General features: G+C 37.7%; 1 pseudogene; it reads left to right on the forward strand.

The window, feature by feature from the left end:
- The window catches only part of LOC132483040 (centrosomal protein of 78 kDa-like), a 360457-nt pseudogene that overhangs the window by 283212 nt on the left and 56141 nt on the right, over window positions 1–21104 (forward strand).

The following is a 21104-nucleotide window of genomic DNA, read 5'->3' on the forward strand; positions in this document are numbered from 1 at the left end:
TGTTTCTTTCAGCTGAATTCCTGTCTCTAATTTCTTGAGCCTTAATTCAGTGACATTATCTGAGGTGAGGTATGCATTTTTGATAAAGTCTTTCAGAAATGCATTTTACAAGACTACTTTTAATGTTAAAGTTGTTAGACTAGAAATAAGTTTAACAGAGCTTGCAATGTTTTCAAGTGCTTTTCTTTTCTCTAAAGAGACATTTGTTTGACTATTACACCGAGCACCATCCTTCAGGTGTTCTTCCTCTGGCATTGAAAATAGGAGTAAAATGTAAAAATTAAACAAATGTATTATCTTCAAACAGATATGTATCACTGTTTTCTTTCTAATATGGGGCAAATCTTGCTATTGACACCATGTCCATTTTTTTCCCAGTGTAACTAGTTTATTACTAGTTTTCCCTTCATTGTGTGTATGAGACATGTTTGCCCCCTCATGGATGAATCTGGAACTGTCACCATGAACTTTTTCTTGTTTTTATAGGGAAAAATAGACTGGAAGTATAGATATTGTGGTCAATGGGAATTATTTTTGAAGGAAATGTTGAGGCTGACCAAAAGAGGTTGAAATCACTAGATATTTAACCTTCAATTAGTTTCAGAACTTGGGATTATGTTAAGAACCACACTTTAAGTGAATCTGGAAGAAGATGATAGACAAAAAAGTTTAAATTTTGACATCCTTTTAAAATATGAGAACACAGAATTGTGAAGAAAGCTAGTCTCACTCTTATTTAAATATTAAAATGCTTAATGTTTGTAACTTAACTCAGAAGGATGAGATGGCTTTTCTTAAATTAGTTTAAGATTATATAAATATAAATGAAGGAAAACCTGCCATTGATTAATCTTCACTTGCTACATATAGAATTATACAAGTTATGAGAAAGTCCATTCTTAGGACTGTGTGAACAACAATGAATCTGACTTTCCCTTAAGTGTTTTCCCTAACATTCTAGAAAAAATAACTTCAATGTGCTGATTTAGACATTTTTGACTTATTTGATTGTCACTGTTTTCGTTTCTAGGAATAAGACCCAGTTTCTTTCCTCAAAAGAGTTGCAACTTGATATAGAGCCAAAAATTGCAATAAAGTGTAATCAATTCCACTGCAGAAGTTTGTGCTTGATATAAATTAATATGAGTGCAAGCAATGTATTTTAAGTTCATTCTAGAGGAGTAGTTCAGAATAGCTTCATAGAGGAGAAGACCTGAGCTATCTTGGGAGATGTTTAAATAGATGAGGAGTGGAGCCGGAGTTGGGAAGGCAAAGGCAGTGTAGCCTTAGAATGCAAATGTTCACAGACATGATCTTGTGGCTTATTCACCATTCTTACCGACCTAATAAGGACACCTGCTGGTAGCTTCATCATCATCATCATCACCATCATCATCATCACCATCATGTTAATAAAGAATGGATATTTTTGTCAGGTAGTCAAACAAGCTCTTTACATGTAGCACCTAGATGTTTTCTACGATCCACCTTATGAGTTCAATCATTGTAATTATTCTCATTTTTCACATACAAAAATGAAGACTTAGAGAGATTAAGTAATTTGTTCAAATCTTGGTGTGTGCCCTTTCAACTCCATGCTCTGTACCTCTGTGCTTAACAGGCTAGGATGATTTGCCCATATTAAGGGCTCAGATACTGGTCGATAAGTATAATAATCTCATGAAAGGTAAAGTGAAGTAATCTGTTTTGATATTTTTGATGCAGTTTGGTGAATGCACTTAAGTGCCAATAGATGAATAATAAAAGTTAGAAACACACAAAACATAGAGAATAAAAATTCATATATGTATGTCTGTTGGGAACAAAAAATCCTCTTGAATGTCTAACTTCTTAGTAAATATCAGGATATCACATACACATCATTAGGCAGTATCAATGGAGTATCCTCTGTACCCTGCAAGAGGGCACTGTTACAGATGCACAGAAAGAAAATTCATATTTCCTGCACATTATAAATAAGGACATACTATGATCACTCTTTAAGAATGAAGTAATTTGAATTTTTAACTTTTCCTTATCAATTGGTGTATATGAATCATGTTAGGTGAAGAATTATTGGTTGATTGGACATTTTATGTTTTAATTCTTTTCGGAAAACAGTAAACAAATCCCTTTAGGATCAAAATATCCCATTCAGCAAATGAGTTATTATACTGAAGAAAGTGATGAATTCAGTAAAGTGTCTGGAATCTAAAATATTGTTATATAAGAAGTAATTGAAGGAATTGGGAATAGATGACATGAAGCAAGACCAGGAGAGAAGTAGGTGGTCGCTCTAAACTATTTTAGGAGTTGTCCTATGAAAAAGCGTTTAGACTGTCCCACACTGAAGATTTTAGACCAAGTAGACAGGTTTAGGTTGATAAAAGGATGAATATTTTGACAAGTAGAACCTTTCAACTATAAAATGGACCAACTGCATTTTAAACTCAAGAACTCCCTGTTACTGAAGTGCTTTAATAGAGGTTGAAGTTAAGCAGTTGGAAAAGTAAGAGCCTTTACAGTGAGAAAATTCTATGATTCTATGGTTTTCAACTCATAAATTTGTGTAGTTCATCCATTTTATTCATTGTATACACTTAAGTATATTGTTCCTTGAAATGGCCATTCAAAGTTGTTTCCTGTGCCACACACTATGAATGCTAGGGTTGGTCCTGTGTAAATCTTACCCCCATTGAATTACTATTAACCCTTAAAAAGCAGCTTTCTTCCATAAGGAAACAAGAAAAGAGGTTCAGAAATGTCCAAACTAAGTTTTTATAAAACGGTGTTATCAAATCTTATTTATCAAAAAACTTCAAACAGGGGCTTCCCTGGTGGCGCAGTGCTTGAAAGTCCACCTGCCGATGCAGGAGACACGGGTTCGTGCCCTGGTCCGGGAAGATCCCACATGCCGCGTAGCGGCTAGGCCCTTGAGCCATGGCCGCTGAGCCTGCACGTCCGGAGCTTGTGCTCCACAACAGAAGAGGCCACAACAGTGAGAGGCCCGCGTACCGCACAAAAAAAAAAAAAAAAAAAAAAGGGAAGATGCAGACCTGTATGCTTCAGGATTTTCTCACCAAAACCCCACACAATTTCTTTACCATTCCAGCCAACTATGGCCTAGCCCTACCCTCATCCCTGTTTTTCTTGGTTTAGTAATACAGAAAGAGATGGAAATAAAGAAGAGATATTAGGTAGAAAGATATAAAATAGTGGGGAAAATAATATAAGTGAAGTCATGTACCACCACCATTTACTAGAAGTGAACTTTCAGCACCAACATTAATATTTTTTCCTGTTATATCTGTAAATGATAATAACTAATATGTGCATAACAATTTTCAATTTAATCAAATCTCATTTTTATAACTTACTACTTCACAACAAGTAACACGCTAAGGCAACATCAATAGATGAAAAAAGGTAGTCCCTGGCCCCAAGGAATGTTGCCCAGGAGAACACAGATATATGTAAAAAATACAATCACAATACAGTGTAGCGAGTGCAACAACCAGGAATGCAGAAGTGCAAGGGTAGCAAAAAGGAGCGTGTGATCACAACACTAAAAAGAAGACTGCACAAAAGACATAATATGTAAACTGAGGTTTGAAAAATGAAGTGGGTTGCCCAGGTACCCCATAGGGAGAAAGGAATTCTTGGAGGAGGGAAAAGCATAAATGAAGACAGTGAATTGTTCATATAATCCAGAAGTGAAGTAGGCAATGGCAGGAGAAATGATTGGACACAGGCGTCATGAATACTTGCAGGTCTGCATTTTAGCAAGTCCATTCTAAAGGAAACTTTGAGGATCAACTCGGGGGTGGGGGGCCGCGGTGGGGACAGAACTAGTCATTCCTGCAAGAAACACTGGAACCAGTTTCTACCAACCCACCAAAATAACGACTTCAAAGGCAACATGGTATCACAGAAAGGGCTTGTTTTTTTGTTTGTTTGTTTTTAGTTCATTAGTCCACACTTAAAATTCTGATTCCACAATGCACTTGCTTTGGGACCTTGAACAATGCTCATAACCTCTGCAAGTCTCAGTGTAGTAAGTTTATGTGATTACCTTCATCTGTAATATCTCTGCGATGCAATTTTAATGGAAACTGAAGTTCAGGTCAAAGACAAGTTTCTCTGTAACTTCTCCTCCGAATTGATTCAAAAGCCGTCTCTCCCGTCCTCATTTGGCTTCTCTTATGGAATCTCATAAAAACTTCTATGACCTCTTTTGGTTTTTTTTTGTTGTTGTTGTTTGTTTGTTTTTTAATTTAAGAATAGTTGATTTACAATGTTGTGTTACTTTCAGGTGTACAGCACAGTGATTCCTTTTTCATATTCTTTTCCCTTATAAGTTGTTACAAAATATTGAGTAGAGTTCCCTGTGCCATAGAGGAGATCCTTGTTGTATCTATTCTATGCCTTATTTGAATGACCGTAGCACTTGTTGTCTGTATCAGTTTTATGTCTCTGGTTGCTTTGTGACTGAAAATTTTAAATTTCTATTTGTTCATGTCCTGGCCCTTCCTTAAAAATGTGTTCATTTATGTATTTCATATTTATTGACTACATCTTAGACACCGTGTTAACTGCTGGTTCTAGATGTTAGTAAAATATAGACCTTCCTGCTCAAAAGGTCACAGTATTTGTGAGAAAACAAAAAAATGAACAACCTATGTCTCAAAGAGCTTTGTACTTCCCAAAGAGAACACACCTAGTAGGTACAATAAATACATGTATCATACATAAATGTATAAATAGTTAATGGGATTAAAAACTAGAGATAACTGCTTTTCGATTCTGAGGAAATGATGATTATATTTCACCAGGAGCTCAACACCACTCTGAGAATGAGGGCTTAACCCCCGTCCTGACTCACTGCATCGTTTTTCTGTATAAAAACACACAAGTATGTACATACGCTCTAGAAAAAGGCTTATCTGGCATGAATTTCAGATAGCAAGAAGAAAACTTCAAGAGGTTCAGAGAAGCATCCAGAAGCTCACATGATTATCTGGCACTAATACAACTTGCCTGACAGGAAAATAGAGCTGTAAATCTCACAAAATTAGATGATCTTTGAAGAATTTCAAAACCTCCTGCTATTAATTGGAAATCCTAGAAGAACCGCTTCTTTTAAAGCATACTGATAATATGCTTTACAGCTTAATATTCAGAAGCCTATGTTTTGGCTAAGTGAGCTTCAGGAAAGAAGGAAACTTGAGGCTCAGTTCCATCTACTCTGGAACCTCTGGTCAAGACATCTACTTCTGTGCTCAGCCATCTTATTATCTGTAAAATGGAGGCAACTCTAAGAAAACATAGTTACCGAGATGTTGCACAGTTTCATGTGTCATTGTCTTCATTTGTTTCAGAAAACCAATAACATCTAAGCTACTACTGCAAAGAGTGCAATGTTACTTGGGGTCATCTAGTGCAGCTCTGTCAAAGGAAAGAAAAGGAAAGGGGCCTAGAATAACTATAATTTTCCCAAGAGGACACTATTATTTTATGGTAAATCTGAGTCAAGAACCCTGATCTCTTTGATGCCATTCCATTGTTCTTTCATTGGGTTGTGAACAACCCAGAGAAAGAAAGAGAAATAAAACTCCTATGTGCTGTGTCACTGGTACAGGACGTGACAAGATTGGAATTGGAGAACTATATATTAACAGGTGTTTGGGAAATTCTTCAAACTAATTAAGATATATACCAGGTCCATAAAAAACAGTATGTTTTCTCAAGATGATTCTGTAGAATGAACAGAACTGGTAACTGAAGGTGTCTGTGTGCTGCAGTTCCAAACAGGATGGGTGAATGCTTGTTTTCTGGCACCTTGAAGACTCCACCCCAACATACACATTAAAATAAAATTAACATTTCAACTGGGTCATATTTAATTCTGCATGTTTTTGTAAGTCAGCAAAATATTTCATATATCATTTAAGTTCTCACTCATTTTTTTTTTTTTTTTTTTTTTTTTTTGTGGTACGCGGGCCTCTCAGTGTTGTGGCCTCTCCCGCTGTGGAGCACAGGCTCCGGACACGCAGGCTTAGTGGCCATGGCTCACTGGCCTAGCCACTCTGTGGCATGTGGGATCTTCCCGGACCGGGGCAGGAACCCGTGTCCCCTGCATCGGCAGGCAGACTCTCAACCACTGCGCCACCAGGGAAGCCCCATATCTGATTTTTGTATTAGGACTCGTCTAATTTTTTATATACATTGGAAAATAACTCATGTCTTTCTAAGGTGTATATCTTTGATTATAGTTTCTATTTTCATAAAGCTTCTTGTATTCTCTACTCAAAACAGGTATAAATAATGTCTGCATATAACTAATCAATAATCAGCCATTTTGTCCAGATTTTCAAATGTGTTGGTATAAAGCTACCATAGTATTCTTTTATAATTAAAAAAAAATTCTCTCTGTTTTATAGCTAGTCTCATCTCTATCCTATTTGCCAAATATTGCTTATTTTATTGGTGTTTGTACAGAGCAAGCTTTTGGTTTTCTGTGTCACGTTGACTGCTTTTCTTCTCTATGTTTGACCTTCCTCTTGATGACTTGTGTCCTTCCACTCTTCGGGATTTCCCTTGTTCTGTTTCTATGTCTACTGTCCATTTCCTGTGGCTTCAAGAGCCATTTTCCACAACTCAACGAGCTCTGCTGGCTGTGTCACGGCCACTTCATCAGACGCCAGTAAAACTTAATCTCATACACGGGGTGAAGACTCAGCAGTCTTCTTTTGCTTTCACAATTGTTCTATGGCCTTGGATCCTTCTTCTTCTCCTAAATTAGCACTATCATCAGGGAAAATTCTAGTGGGCCTAGAATTCTAGGCTTCCTTTCCTGCAGTTTCATAATCAAAGAAAAAAACATTTCCACCCTTTTTTTGATGTTGATCGAAAATTTAGCAACACTTCTTTGCACTGTATTCAAATCCCAAAATATAAGCAAGCCTTCATGCACACAGGCTCACTGAAATGTCATCATTTTAAACTAGGTAAGACCTTGAACAATGACCTTTCCAGATACTCCACACTCTTCCTAGGTGTTCAGACTTTTTCATTCCTACAACATCTTTTACATATGGTCGATTTGTGTCATAAGTTCTTCCTCACTCCCACTTCTGAGTATATATCCAAAGGAAACATCATCATGATTTGAAGAGATATCTGTACTCCCATGTTTATTGTAGCATTATGCACAAGAGCCAAGGTATGGAAACAACCTAAGTGTCCATAGTAGATTAATGGATAAAGGGAATATGGTGTATATATACAATAGAATATTATTCAACCTTAAAAAAGAAGAAAATCCTATCATTTAAGTCAAAATCGATAAAACTGGAGGACACTATGCTAAGTGAAATAAGACAAAGACAAATAGTGCATGATGTCACTTATATGTGGACTCTAAAATAATAATGAAATAAATCAACTCTTCCCTCCCTGGACATTTTCCTCAGCAGAATCTAGCAGTCTCTACTACGAGTCTTATCTTTTTTTTTATTGTTTGTACCAGATCACAACCCCAGGGAACCTATGTATTTACCGATGTGTATCTACATTATAGTTTACCATTGTTCTTTTTCTTTGTAATTCATTCCTTCCACTTCTGGCATCAGAACCTCATTTTTACTTTGGAGAAGTCCTCGTGATTCAGGTAGGCTGTGTGTCTCCTCCCTAGGCTGTTTGACTTGCGGCTGGCTAGACACAGTGTTTCACATATACTCTATATGTCTTAAGTACTTACTTCTCTGTTTTCCATCATTTTCCCTCCAAATTTTTGTGTAGTTATTTTTTAATTGACATTTGTATTCCTTTCTTTTGTTTGACTAAGGTACTCTTCAACCAATCTTCTGAGTGCTTAATTTCAACTTTTTTAATTCTAGAAGTCTCTTTTCATTGCATTTCAGATAATTTTTGCTTAAATTGTACATGTTGTCCTTTTTTAATACATTAATCATAATTTTTAATAATAGTTTCATTTCGATATAATTTACTTTCCATATTATTTAAAGTGTACAATTTAATGTGTTATGTATCTACCACCACAATCAATTTTAGAACTTTCATCCACCCCCAAAAAGAAAAAGAATCTATTATAGGTCACTCACTCCCCCATTTCTCCAAACCCTAGGCAGCCACTAATATACTTTGTCTCTACAGATTTGTCTAGACTGGACATTGCATACAAATGGAATCATACAATTACTTAGCATGTTTTCAAGGTTCATCCATGTTGTAGCATGCATCAGTACTTGATTTCTTTTTATGGCTGAATAATATTCCATGGTGTGGATATTACTATGTTTCATTTATCCATTCATAGTAAATGGCCATTTGGTTATTTCCACTTTGGGGCTCTTATGAATAATAATGCTGCTGTGGTTGGATTTATGTGCAAGTTTTGTATGCAGGTCTAGATTTGTTTTTTAAATTAACAGACTATTTAGGAGAAGTTTCTGGTTTACAGAAAAATTAAGCAGAAAGGACAGAGTTCTCATACCTCCTTACCTCTCTAGCCAGTTTCCCCTATTATTAACATCTTACATTAGCGTAAGACATTTGTTATAGTTAATGAACCAATATTGATACATTATTACTAACTAATGTCCATGGTTTACTTTAGACTTCACTCTTTGTTTTGTACATTATATGATTTTTGACAAATGTGCAATAACCTGTATCCACCATTACAAATCCATACACAGGAATTTCTTTGCCTTTAAAATTCCACACTTCACCCATCCTTTTCTCCCTCCCCACAACCTCTGGCAACCATTGATCTTTTGACTGTCTCCACACTTTGGCCTTTTCCTAAATTTCATATAGCTGCAATCATATAATATGCATATAGACTTTGCAGATTGGCTTTTTTTCACTTAGCAATATGCATTTAAGCTTCTTCCATGTCTTTTCATGGCTTCATAGCCTTTTCTCTTTATTGCTCAATGCTATTCCTTTGTACCGATATACCATAGTTTGTTTATCCATTCACCTATTGAAAAACATCTTGGTTGATTTCAAGTTTTGGCAATTATGAAAGAAACTGTTATAAACATCCATGTGCAGGTTTTTATGCAGACATAACTTTTCAGTTCCTATGGGTAAATACCAAAGAGCATGATTACTAGATCACTGTATGGTAAAAGTATGTTTCGTTTTGTAAGAAACTGCCAAGTATCCTGCTAGCAACAAATGAGAATTTCAGTTGTTCTGCATAGTCAACCACTTTGGTATTTCATTATTTGAATTTTAGCCATTTGAATAGCTGTGTAGTGGTATCTCGTTATTGTTCTAATTTAAAATTCCCTGATGACATGGAATGTGTAGCATCTTTTCATATGCTTATTTGCCCTGTGTCTGTTTTGTTTTGTTTTTTAACCAACGCCTACTAACTCTTGTCCTCCTGTGTCTATTTATATTGTCTTTTTTCTTTCTTTCTTTCTTTTTTTTGAGCTTTTGATCATTTAGTCTTTTTCCTGGTATGTCCAATTATTTTTATATTAAAATTGGGCTTAACTTATTTTAGGAAACTGTAAAGATACCTCCATATTCTGGATGTTGTTATCGTTCTCTTGAAAAGATTTCCTTTTGCCCATGGCAGACAGTTACCATAGGGACTGGAAACCTTAGTCCATTCTCAGTTTGAGCTCATTCAAAGCTGTTTTTCTGTCTGTGTGAAGGGTGCTCTATTTCTGTCTTGTCCTTCCTCTACGGGTGTTGCCCTTTGGGATTACCATGTGAAAGTCTGGATTCTCCCTATTCCCAACTACCCTTGTATTTGTTAGGCTTTAAATGTAATGGTTCCCCCAGCCCTCTGAGACTAAGGATACGTGTAGCTTGTCATTCCATTCGTTGTTGCTTTTAGCTTGAGCTCTTGCCGTTTGGCTTCTGTGGTTACAGTCTTTTGAACTCCTTGGCTTTTCAGCTCCTAGGCTGTATGAGTTGAATCAGCAAATGCCCCAAGGAGAAAAGCTGCACCAAATGTCAAGCTTGCGTCTGTGTTTCCCTTCTCTCCAGAACTTGGCCCACATGTCTTGGTGTCTCTCTAACATTCAGATGCTGGCGAACAGATGTTTTCTTACTGTATCCAGGTTTTCTAAAATTTCTTTAGACTTCACCTGATCTTAGGTTATTATTGAAGTATCATCTCAATTATCCCTAGGAAGAAAATGTACAATTTTATGTTTTTTTAATTTTCTATATTACCTCAGTTTCTGTAGAGACCTTTTACCTGATTGTTCAGTCTAGTTCCTGTGTTACCAGTGAGATGGAGATAGGTGGAGTCTAAGAATATGGGGGGGGGGAAATCACTGAAGAATGATATGGCTCGTTCTTTTTGTTTATCCTCTCCTTATTTACCCTGGTAGCCTACATTTGCCCTTCTTGATTTGACCCAGTTGCCCAAATAACGAACCCACTCTGGCAAGGACCTGACTTTACTCTCATAAATGTCTGCATGTTAGGATAAGTTAGATGATGAACACCATGCCAAAGTTCTTTCTGTGACCAGTCAGAATGGCCATCATCAAAAAATCTACAAACAATAAATGCTGGAGAGGGTGTGGAGAAAAGGGAACCCTCTTGCACTGTTGGTGGGAATGTACATTGATACAGCCACTATTGTGTACAGTATGGAGGTTCCCTAAAAAACTAAAAATAGAACTACCGTATGACCCAGCAATCCCACTACTGGGCATATACCCTAATAAAACCATAATTCAAAAAGAGACATGTACCACCATGTTCATTGTGGCAGTATTTACAATCGCCAGGACATGGAAACAACCTAAGTGTCCATCGACAGATGAATGATAAAGAAGGTGTGGCACATATATACAGTAGAATATTACTCAGCCATAAAAAGAAATGCAATTGAGTTATTTGCAGTGAGGTGGATGGACCTAGAGACTGTCATACAGAATGAAGTAAGTCAGAAAGAGAAAAACAAATACCATATGCTAACACAGATATATGGAATCTGAAAAAAAAATTCTTCTGAAGAACGTAGGGGCAGGACAGTAATAAAGATGCAGATGTAGAGAATGGACTTGAGGACACGGGGAGGGGGAAGGGTAAGCTGGGATGAAGTGACAGAGTGGCTTGGACATATATACACTCCCAAATGTAAAATACAAACTAGTGGGAAGCAGCCACATAGCACAGGGAGATCAGCTCGGTGCTTTGTGTCCACCTAGAGGGGTGGGGTAGGGAGGGTGGGAGGGAGACACAAGGGGGAGGAGATATGGGGATATATATATATGTATAGCTGATTCACTTTGTTATAAAGCAGAAACTAACACAGCATTGTAAAGCAATTATACTCCAATAAAGATGTTAAAAAACCAAAAAGTTAGAGAGTAAAAAAATTCAAAAGAATTAGCCACACTCCTCCAACAGATTCTCTAACATTTAGCAGAACAGAATTCTGCGAACAGATGTTCACAGATTCAACACTGAATCTGGTTTATGAGGAAAAGACAAGTCAACTTTAAAGTGGATCAGAGATGACAACATTTCTTTTCCATGTGCCTGCTTTGGAGCCATATTTATGCGGGCCACTCAAAACCTTCCTCTTGAGTATTCTGTGATATATTAGAACCAGGAATAAGGGGTGTTAGTGCTGGAAGGGTCAGCCAGTGGTCTGCGATTTAATTCACATATCCTTTCGGCACCAGACTCTTTAAGATCATTGAGTTAGCCTAAGAATTTTGAAGTTGTAGAATTCAAGACAGTACATTACAATAGGCCAATATTACTATTCTCCTGCTCTGACATTCTCCACTGATGGACAGATGAAGGAGAAGGAAGGGCAGTTACCAGTAAGTGAGAGTAAATGAAACTGGAATATTATAATTCAGTATCATTTGAGTGACTGAATTGGCTGGCAGAGTGTTCTCCAGTTAAGGGTGAGGGAAGATTAATTCTGCACATGACACCACTACTGTATTTATACAAGTCTACTGGGACAGTTGTTTGCCTTGAATTGTTTTCTTCATTCATTTCAGTCAGAGAGTTGTGTTGACTGATTTTCCTTTTTGATGTATGAAATACCTGTTTGACTGAATTTACCATTTAATTTACACTAATGCACTGGAAAAATGATACATTAGTCAAATTGGATTGGCAGGTATGAAAATGTTTACCCCAGAACTAGACAGAAATATAATATTGCCGTCTACAGAAATTAAGTCATATGCCCTGGATTTTGGGGAAATATTCCAATTTTAACTATTTTGCCACGTTTCAAAAATGTAGGGTCACTGATCCCATAGTAAAAATAAGAAGATCTGTGAAGTCCAGAAAAACATAGTTTTGTGTGACTCTGACAATCACATAACACAAGGGAAAAAACTATTATGATAAATTTTACTGAGTTTCATACTTATCAAGAGGTGTTTCTAGGTTAAACTTTTCAGTCTTACTCTAAAAGTTCTTTAGGAACAAACACTTCAAATATATTCATAGAAAACCCTCTTTATTTATAATTCCATTCTTCCAATATTTATAGTTACTATGACAGACCATTTCTCCACGACCCATCCCATGATTCTCTGCTCCTATCAAACATTTGGAAATTGGTGGCATGAGCAGGAAAGTGAAGCAGTTTTTGAGATTATTGAATAATGCTGATTTTATAAAGACTGCTTTCTTCCATAGTTGACAAACTTATGATGGTACCGACGGTTGGATTCTACTCTTAGAGATGAAAAAGGTCTTAAGGAATCTTCCATATTCAATTCACCAATCTGTGTCCTTGTTGAAAGCAAAGTTAATTCCTTTCAAAATTAACATATTAGCTTAATAATAATTTTTAATCTTAAAATAATCTATCTGTGAGAATGGGAAGTTTGGGTAGGAAAAAGTGACAGAAGATGGGACAAAAAGAATTCATAGAAAGACAAAAGAGAATTGTTAAAATGGTGGGTATGAACTTCTGTTTCCTAACTATATCAGTTTACCTTAGGCCAGATAAATCATAAGCAACATTGGACTGTGAGCATTAGAAAGCTACTGAGGTAGCCATAACCTAGAAAAGTAAAATAGAGAAAGAAACTCACTGAAGCGAGAACAATATTCTGCACATGCTTTTCTAGCCCAGTCATTTAGAAACTACTGATGAAGAGCAAAAGTCTGAGAAACCAAATGTGGCTCCTAAGAGATATAAAAGTCAGTAGATCTTAGGACAATGTCATAGGACTAAGGAAACCAGAGTTGGAATTGAGAAATAACAAGGCAGCTAGAATTTTAAGGACCAAAATCACAAAGAGAGTAAAGATTCAGAGAACGGAGCTGGATTCAGCAACAGTGTTCCCTTGCAGTATTTTCCATGCATAATAGGTAGACAAGGCAAGATGCTAAGAAGTCAAACAAAAGCTAACTGAAGCCAAAGCAAAGACTTAGTTGGCTCATAATGCTGAAGAGACAAAATTAGGGTTCAGAACCTATGAAAGATTTGTGGCCCAATGGAAAGCTAATGATATGAATTAGGACATTGAAAGTCTCTACATGTGTGTGTGTGTGTGTATGTGTGTCTGTGTTTGTGTGTGTGTGTGTGTCTGTGTGTTAGGAAGGTTGGTGCAACATCTACACTGAACCTTATAAAGAAGGAAAATGCGTATGAATTTGGTCCAGTGGCTGAGGTGATCTTCCCCTCTGCTCACCACCTAAGAATAGGAAACTCTCTCCTCAAGAAAATACAGTTGACCCTTCAACAAGGTAGGGGTTAGAGACGCTGACTCCCTGTACAGTGAAAAATCCACATATAACTTTACGGTCGGCCCTTCTTATCTGTGGTTCCGAATGTGAGGATTCAGCCAACCACAGATCATGTAGTACTGTATTACTTATTGAAAAAAAATCCATGTATAAGTGGACCTGTGCAGTTCAAATCCAGGTTGTTCAAAGGGCAACTGTAGGGCCTCCCTGGTGGCGCAAGTGGTTGAGAGTCCGCCTGCCGATGCAGGGGATACGGGTTCGTGCCCCGGTCTGGGAGGATCCCATATGCCGCGGAGCGGCTGGGCCCGTGAGCCATGGCCGCTGAGCCTGCGCGTCCGGAGCCTGCGCATCCGGAGCCTGTGCTCCGCAACGGGGGAGGCCACAACAGTGAGAGGCCCGCATACCGCAAAAAAAAAAAAAAAGGGCAACTGTAATGTCATTCAGATTCTCTACAACTTGTCATATCCCAAGTCTGGTATTCACTGAAGAACCACCAAGACTACCAAGAAAAGGAGAATTAGAATAAAAAACAAAACAGAATCAGAATCATAGATGACCTAAACATTAAAGTTCATACATATTTTGGTAAATATTATCAAGTTCAAGAAAATAGATGACAAGGTAGAGAACTTAACTTGACAACTAGAAACTATAAACTGATTGAAGCTGAACTGATGGAATTAAAAACTATATGAAATTTAAAACTCGGTAGTGGATTGGACACAGGTAAAGAGAGGTAAGTGAACTGAAGATAGAATAGTAACAATATTAAGACTAAAGCATGGGAAACAAAAAGAATAAAAAGTACACAAAAGCTCATTTGAGACATATGGGCCACAGTAAACATTTTTATCATATGTGTAAACTGGAGTCCAAAGAAAAAAGGAGAGAGAGATTGGGATGAAAACAATATTTCAGAAATATTAATAGCTGAGAGTTCTCTAAAACTAAAAAGAATATATGGAGCCATAAATTCAGTAAGCACTAAAAAATGCAACAAGAACAAATACAAAGAAAACCATACCTAAGATCACTACAGTACAATTCACGAATAGTAAAGAAAATCATGACATCTTAAAAGAAGCCTGAGGAAAAAGAGAGAGATTACTTTCAAAGGAATAATAGGATTAAGATTACAGCTTTCTTCTCAAAGAAACTGACTGGATACTAGAAAATAATGGAATAACATTTTTAAGTGCTAAAGAAAAGAACTGCCCATTGGGAATTCTAGAGGCAGAGAAAATGTTGTTTGGAAGGAAAGATGAAATAAGGAAATTTGCAGACAAACAAAATTTAGAAAATATGTTCTCCTCAGAACTGACTGAATTAAATTATAAAGGGATACCCGCAGGCAGAAGGAAGATTATCACAGACGAAAATAAGGACTTTATAAAGAATTATGTATAGCAGAAAGGATAAATAAGTGGACAAACCTAAATAAAATCTAACTGCACAAAAGAGTAATAAAAGTATATAAAAAATTAGAATGCATTCAAACAAATGGAAGAGGAAAAAGTAGTAAAAGAAATGTAAGATCTCAGCATTGCTTGAGAAGCAGTAAAAGAGCTAATAAGTCATGGTACATGTGTAACTGCTACTTATGTAAAAATAACAAGCTAATACAAGGGAAAATGGAAATTGAAGAAATCTAAAAGGAAGAAAGAAGAGCAGAAGGAACATAACAAGGTGAGACAAATAGTAAACGAGGAGTAAACGGTCTATAAGAAAATACATTAACTGTAAATACTCAAATTAAAGGACAAGGATTATTGAAACAAAAAACCTAATTCTATGCCACCTACAAGAGACAAGAGTCAGATTGAAAACTAAAGGATTCAAAAATGATGTCGTAACAACAATAAGTAAAATTGAAGAAGATGTTTTAAAGTTCACATAGATTTGAAAGCAAAAAGTATCACTGGTGATAAGGCAGGATAATAAAACCCACTGTTACTTTACAAGCAATATATTATAAATCTACACTTCGATGCAATAGATGAAAGGAAATTCCAAAAAACTAAGTAGAAATAGAAAAATCTAAATTACCTAGATCAGTAACATAGAACCACAGCAACAAATCAGCAGATTAGAGAAGATCTGAATAACATCATTAATAACTTTGGCCTAAGTTTACATAAAACACTGCACCAACAATGATGGAATATATACATTACGCAGAAATTTGTAGGTGCACATGGCACATTTATAAAATTGACTATATTCCAGTTATAAAACAAGACTCCGAATAAGCCAGAAATTTAAAAATATATAACCAATATTTTACCAAATAGTTGGATATTAAAAACATACTTCTGATCATTATGTAGGTCAAAGATAAAGTCGCAATGGGAATTAGAATTTTATTAATTGAATGATAATGAAAATATGCCATAACAAAACCTGTGGGTTGCAAATAAAGCTGTGGTCACAGAGAAGTTTATGTATTCAAATTATATTCTCTAAATGTAAAAGGGAAAGGAATAAAGCAACTAGAAGATCACCTATCACCCTGAGGTAGGCAGCTCCTGGACTGTACCTGGTGGGGAAGGCAGGGCAGAACTTCAGGAGGCCAGCTGAGAGCACGGTGAACGCCACGTCAGGAGCAGTCTCCAAGAAAGGGCACTTAATGTACAAAGGGATGACTAAAATATATTTAAGAGTTAGCACCTGACTCCTCTTAAGGATGACTTAACGTTGCTGGGGAAAAAATAAGAAGTGTTCGGTGTAGAAGGTGAATAGCTTTATAATTCCCAGGAGAATCTGGGTACCAGGACCACACAATGAAGAATTTGGAGTCCCCGTGGCTAATCCAGCAGAGAGAAAAGGAGAAACAGAGACGCGAGAGAAACTAAAGGGAACTCTTGGTGCAATGTGGTGCTGCTGCAGGGGCAAGTCCAGGTGTGTGCTCTCTAGCTCCCCATCTTAAATAAAAGCCACCATGTTCCTCAGTCCTTCAGGTACTTAGAATTTCTCTTTAGAACCTGAAAATGGGGTCAGGTTTCCTGTCTGCATTGCTACAGTACAAAATAGAGGCAGGATGTTTGAAATAGTTCTCCATCTGGCAGAGGAGGCCTTGAAGCTGTGAGCCACTCACTGCAAACCAGCAGGACATGAAGGATTCTTGAGCAGATCTGAAGCTACTGGGAGGCCTTTCAGGAGTTAAATCCCTTAGTATATACTGTACCTCCAATTCTCCCTCTCTTTCCAGTCATCCTCCACTCCCATGGGGGCCCAAAGGGGCTAAATGAGCACTCTTTGACTTGTACTTGGTGGTCCCAGAACTTGACTTGGGCTTGGAGACTTCCATGAAAAGTCTGCCTTCCACCTACTGGCTTGGGGTTCTTGGTCTCTCTGCTCCAGGCTAATCCCTTCAACCTGCTTTTTTCATTTCTGCCAATAATCCCCCTCTCCAGACCTTCCTAATGCTCTTCTGGGGCGGGAGGAGACTTACTGAGGGCAATGTTTATTTCTAGAGGGAGAGGTGACCACATGACCTCACAGTGGCCGTCCCCTTGATTCCTCAGTTTCTGTCTAGATTAGTCGTGGGTGTCTGTGCACCCCAGCCTCACCCCCAGGAGGCTGTAGACCACTGTCCTTATCTCAGCCCTGAGCCACTCTCTATCCTCCTTCCCTCTCTCTCCTTACCCTTCTTTACCCACAGACTCGCAGGCTTTCTGGACCTCTGAGGAAGATAAGCACGTCACAGAACCTCTGCTACAGAACAAAACATACTGAAACAAAGCTACTGAAACAACAGAACAATAATACATGAGGATTGTTTCTCCTGAGCGTTCAATTACCTAGGGGGCCTTTAGCAAACTTTGATTGATAAATCTAACCTTTCTTTCCTTGGCAATAGTTGATCCCACTGTGAGGAAAACAAGTTAGAGAATGGAAAAATAATATTTGGATTTCAAGGAAATAATAAAGATGCAGGGACTATCTTTGACTTTTGCAAGGTGAGAAGAGAGTTTACCTTTTGATTATTGATGGCAGGAATCCCTTTTAAAACAGGGCCAGTCTGCATGACGCATTTAAAAATCAACCTTTTCAAATACAGCCATAGCCCCCACAAGATTTCTTGATTTCTCTGGGGTCAGATAAACCATCACATTTCACAGTGGTGCCCTGTATATGAAAGTGATAAACATAATCTGGAAGCATGGCAGTGGCTAAAAATATGGAGCTGGCAGCCACACGTTGAAAGGATTTTTTGCTTTTAATTCATTGCATAAAATGCTAATGTCCAAATTCAGGCAGGTAGATCTTACCAACCATCAAGAGCTTCAACCCTGCTAACAGCTAAGTATGCACTTTTCAACCCTACTTTGACTGCTCCAGAAACTTACTGGGTTTCTTTAATGCCTCTGTTACTATTTCCTTTGTGTCATTTTGTTTTTCTTTAAAAACATAGCTGTGTGACCTTGGGGAAGTTATATTATTTCCTTGAGACTTGGTTGCCTTCTCTGTGAATATCTGGGTATAATTTTAGTATTGCTCAATAGAATTTTTGGTGATAATGAAAATATTCTATATCTGTACTATGCAGAGCAGTATTCAATAGCTACATGGAGCTAATAAACATCTTTGAAATATGGCAAATGCAACTGAGGAACTGAATTTTTAATCTTATTTTTAAATTTGTTTACATATAAATAATGCCACATAGCTAGCATCTGTTGACAGTACAGATCTACATAATATTTTAAGGACACTCTCCACTCAAAAACTCTACCATTCATTAACTCAATCTAAATATTTTTGCCCTCTGACAAACAGAAAATAATTTATGCTTCCCTTGAAGTTATCTGTCAAGACCTGTATCAGTTTGGGGACATTATATTCTTAAAATTGACTTTGTTTTATGAAACTTTAATAATGTTGGAGTTCCCTGCCCTTGGTATCACCTTTGTGATGATGGGAAATATTGTGGATGATCAAGGACCATTTCAAGAGATCATGGAGAGAAACCTCCTTCTGGATTTAATTTCATTACGACGATGTCAAAATGCTTAATTACTTAAAATAAAACCCATACCGTTTTCATGCTGTTATATTCTACATGTAGCTGGAAAAATGTTAAAAATATTTTTAAACAACTGCACATCTATTTTTGAAGCTGACTTGGCTGTTCAAGGCTTGCTAGCACTTTATCCATCTCAGTACTATTTCACTTAGTAAACAAATGCAGTTGCCATAATTGCTGCATATGTGTCTGTGTTCCCTGCTAGGTTATATGTTTTTGAAGTTAGAAACTATATTTATATCACAGCCCCTATGTATAGCACAATATCCATTGCTAATTCAGATTGTGTTTTAAGATATGAGACAAAACTTAAGACTTTTATTATAGTCATAAACATCTAGCAAACCAACCAGAAAATAAAAGCTAATTTTCAATTGGTTGGCCAAGAACAAAAAAGAGAGGAATACCTAGTGCAAAACCATATCTCTAATAACTACTGTTGGATTTAGAGCATGCAGATGCTAAACTTATTTTAAAATATCTTCTTATCAAAGATTTGAGGTTGGACCTGAAAAAATTATATCAAAAGTGAAAATAATCATGTGGTCTGACCAGCCTGGGTCACACAAAGTAAGTGTATACTATATATAAAGTAGATAAACTACAAGGTCCTACTGTAGAGCACAGGCAACTATATTCAATGCCTTGTAATAACCTATAATGGAAAAGGATCTGAAAAAGAAATATATATATCTGAATTACTTGGCTGTACACCTGAAACACAACATTGTCAATCAACTATACTTCAAGTAAACAAAACAAAACAAAACAAAACAAAGTAAGTGGAAAGGGAAGTATAGTTTTATAAATTCACCTCTGATATCCAATGGACCAACTTAAAGACAACAGAAGCTACAACTTTCTAGGAGTCAGGACATAGAATATAGCATGCAAAGAGTTTTGTTCCGTATTCCCAGCCTACTGCCTAGAATAAACAGTGTATGTGGAATTGAGCTCTTTCAGGAGGTAGAGAGGGGGAGAGATGATGGATGTTTGGAAAGAAAAGGATGTTTTCCTCTTTCTCTGTAATAGGAGAAGGAAGAATCAGACTGGCCCCCAAAGTCTTCTGTGTACCTTGAGGTTTTGTATCAAATGGCTCAGGGTATCATAGCAGGGGCCCATTTGAAGGAAAGCTTCTAAGCTCTCCTTTTCTTCGTCTTCTTTTTTTTTGTTTGTTTTTGCGGTACGCGGGCCTCTCACTGTTGTGGCCTCTCCCGTTGCGCAGCCCAGGCTCCGGACGCACAGGCTCAGCGGCCATGGCTCACGGGCTTAGTCACTCCGCGGCATGTGGGATCTTCCCAGACCTGGGGCACGAACCCGTGTCCCCTGCATCGGCAGGCGGACTCTCAACCACTGCGCCACCAGGGAAGCCCTATCCTGTGGTTTTTAAGTATCCCTGCACACTCTGCCTGTCTCTAGAGTATTAAGTCCAGTTGCGCTGTTTTTACCTCTTTGTTTATTGAGATTATTATTTACTTGCATTAAAATGTACCAATTTTAAAGGTACAGTTTGATTAATTTTGGTAATTGTATACCAGGTGTAACCACCACCAGGATCCAGATACAGAAAAGTTACTTACCCTTTAAAAGTTTTCCATCCCAATTTGCCCCAATTCAGTTTTGAGACACTTTATTGAGTTTTACTGCTTTCTCTAACATCGACTCTCCGGGTGATTTAGGAAAGTCACTTTACCTCTCTGGATGTGTTTTTGCTTTTATAACATGAAAAATGCCAGAACAGATGTGTTACCAAGGGCCCTTGCGATACTTTCAGGCAATGAGGGGGTAGGGTAAGGGCGGGAATCTCAGCCTTGCGTCCTCATTCTTCACGTAGCACACGCATGTGGCAGATCCTAGTGGGAAGAGCCTGTGGTCGCATCAGAGAGAATTAGGTTTCCATCTCCTCTCTTGCTAGTGTGTATGTAACCTTCTGTAAGCATCAGCTTTCTCATCTCCAATATCAGGCTTATTAACAAGGCCTATTTGTTTACTGTTCGAGGATGAATGGAGATGCACCGGCAGCCTTAAATGTTAGTTGGTATTTGTATTATGGCATAATAGAAAGGCACTGCATTCAACCATCTCAGTTACTACACGTTTATGCAGGCTGATTCTCACAGCCAAAACAGACGCACAAAGTACACCCACCCATTTACCCACCTGGGGAAGCCCAAAGCCTCCCTGCCTGCCTGCCTTACGGGGCTCAGAGAAAAGCTGCGCACGCGTGCACGTGCTTCCAAAGAGCCTCGCTAGGGGGCGGAATGGGAAGCAGGAAGTTCTAACGCCTGTCGTACAAGCGCGACGTAAAGCGGGTCTGCTTTATGGCACCCTGCTTCCGCCGTAAAGC

This window comes from Mesoplodon densirostris (assembly GCF_025265405.1).
Source record: "Mesoplodon densirostris isolate mMesDen1 chromosome Y unlocalized genomic scaffold, mMesDen1 primary haplotype SUPER_Y_unloc_2, whole genome shotgun sequence".
Classification (NCBI taxonomy): domain Eukaryota; kingdom Metazoa; phylum Chordata; class Mammalia; order Artiodactyla; family Ziphiidae; genus Mesoplodon; species Mesoplodon densirostris.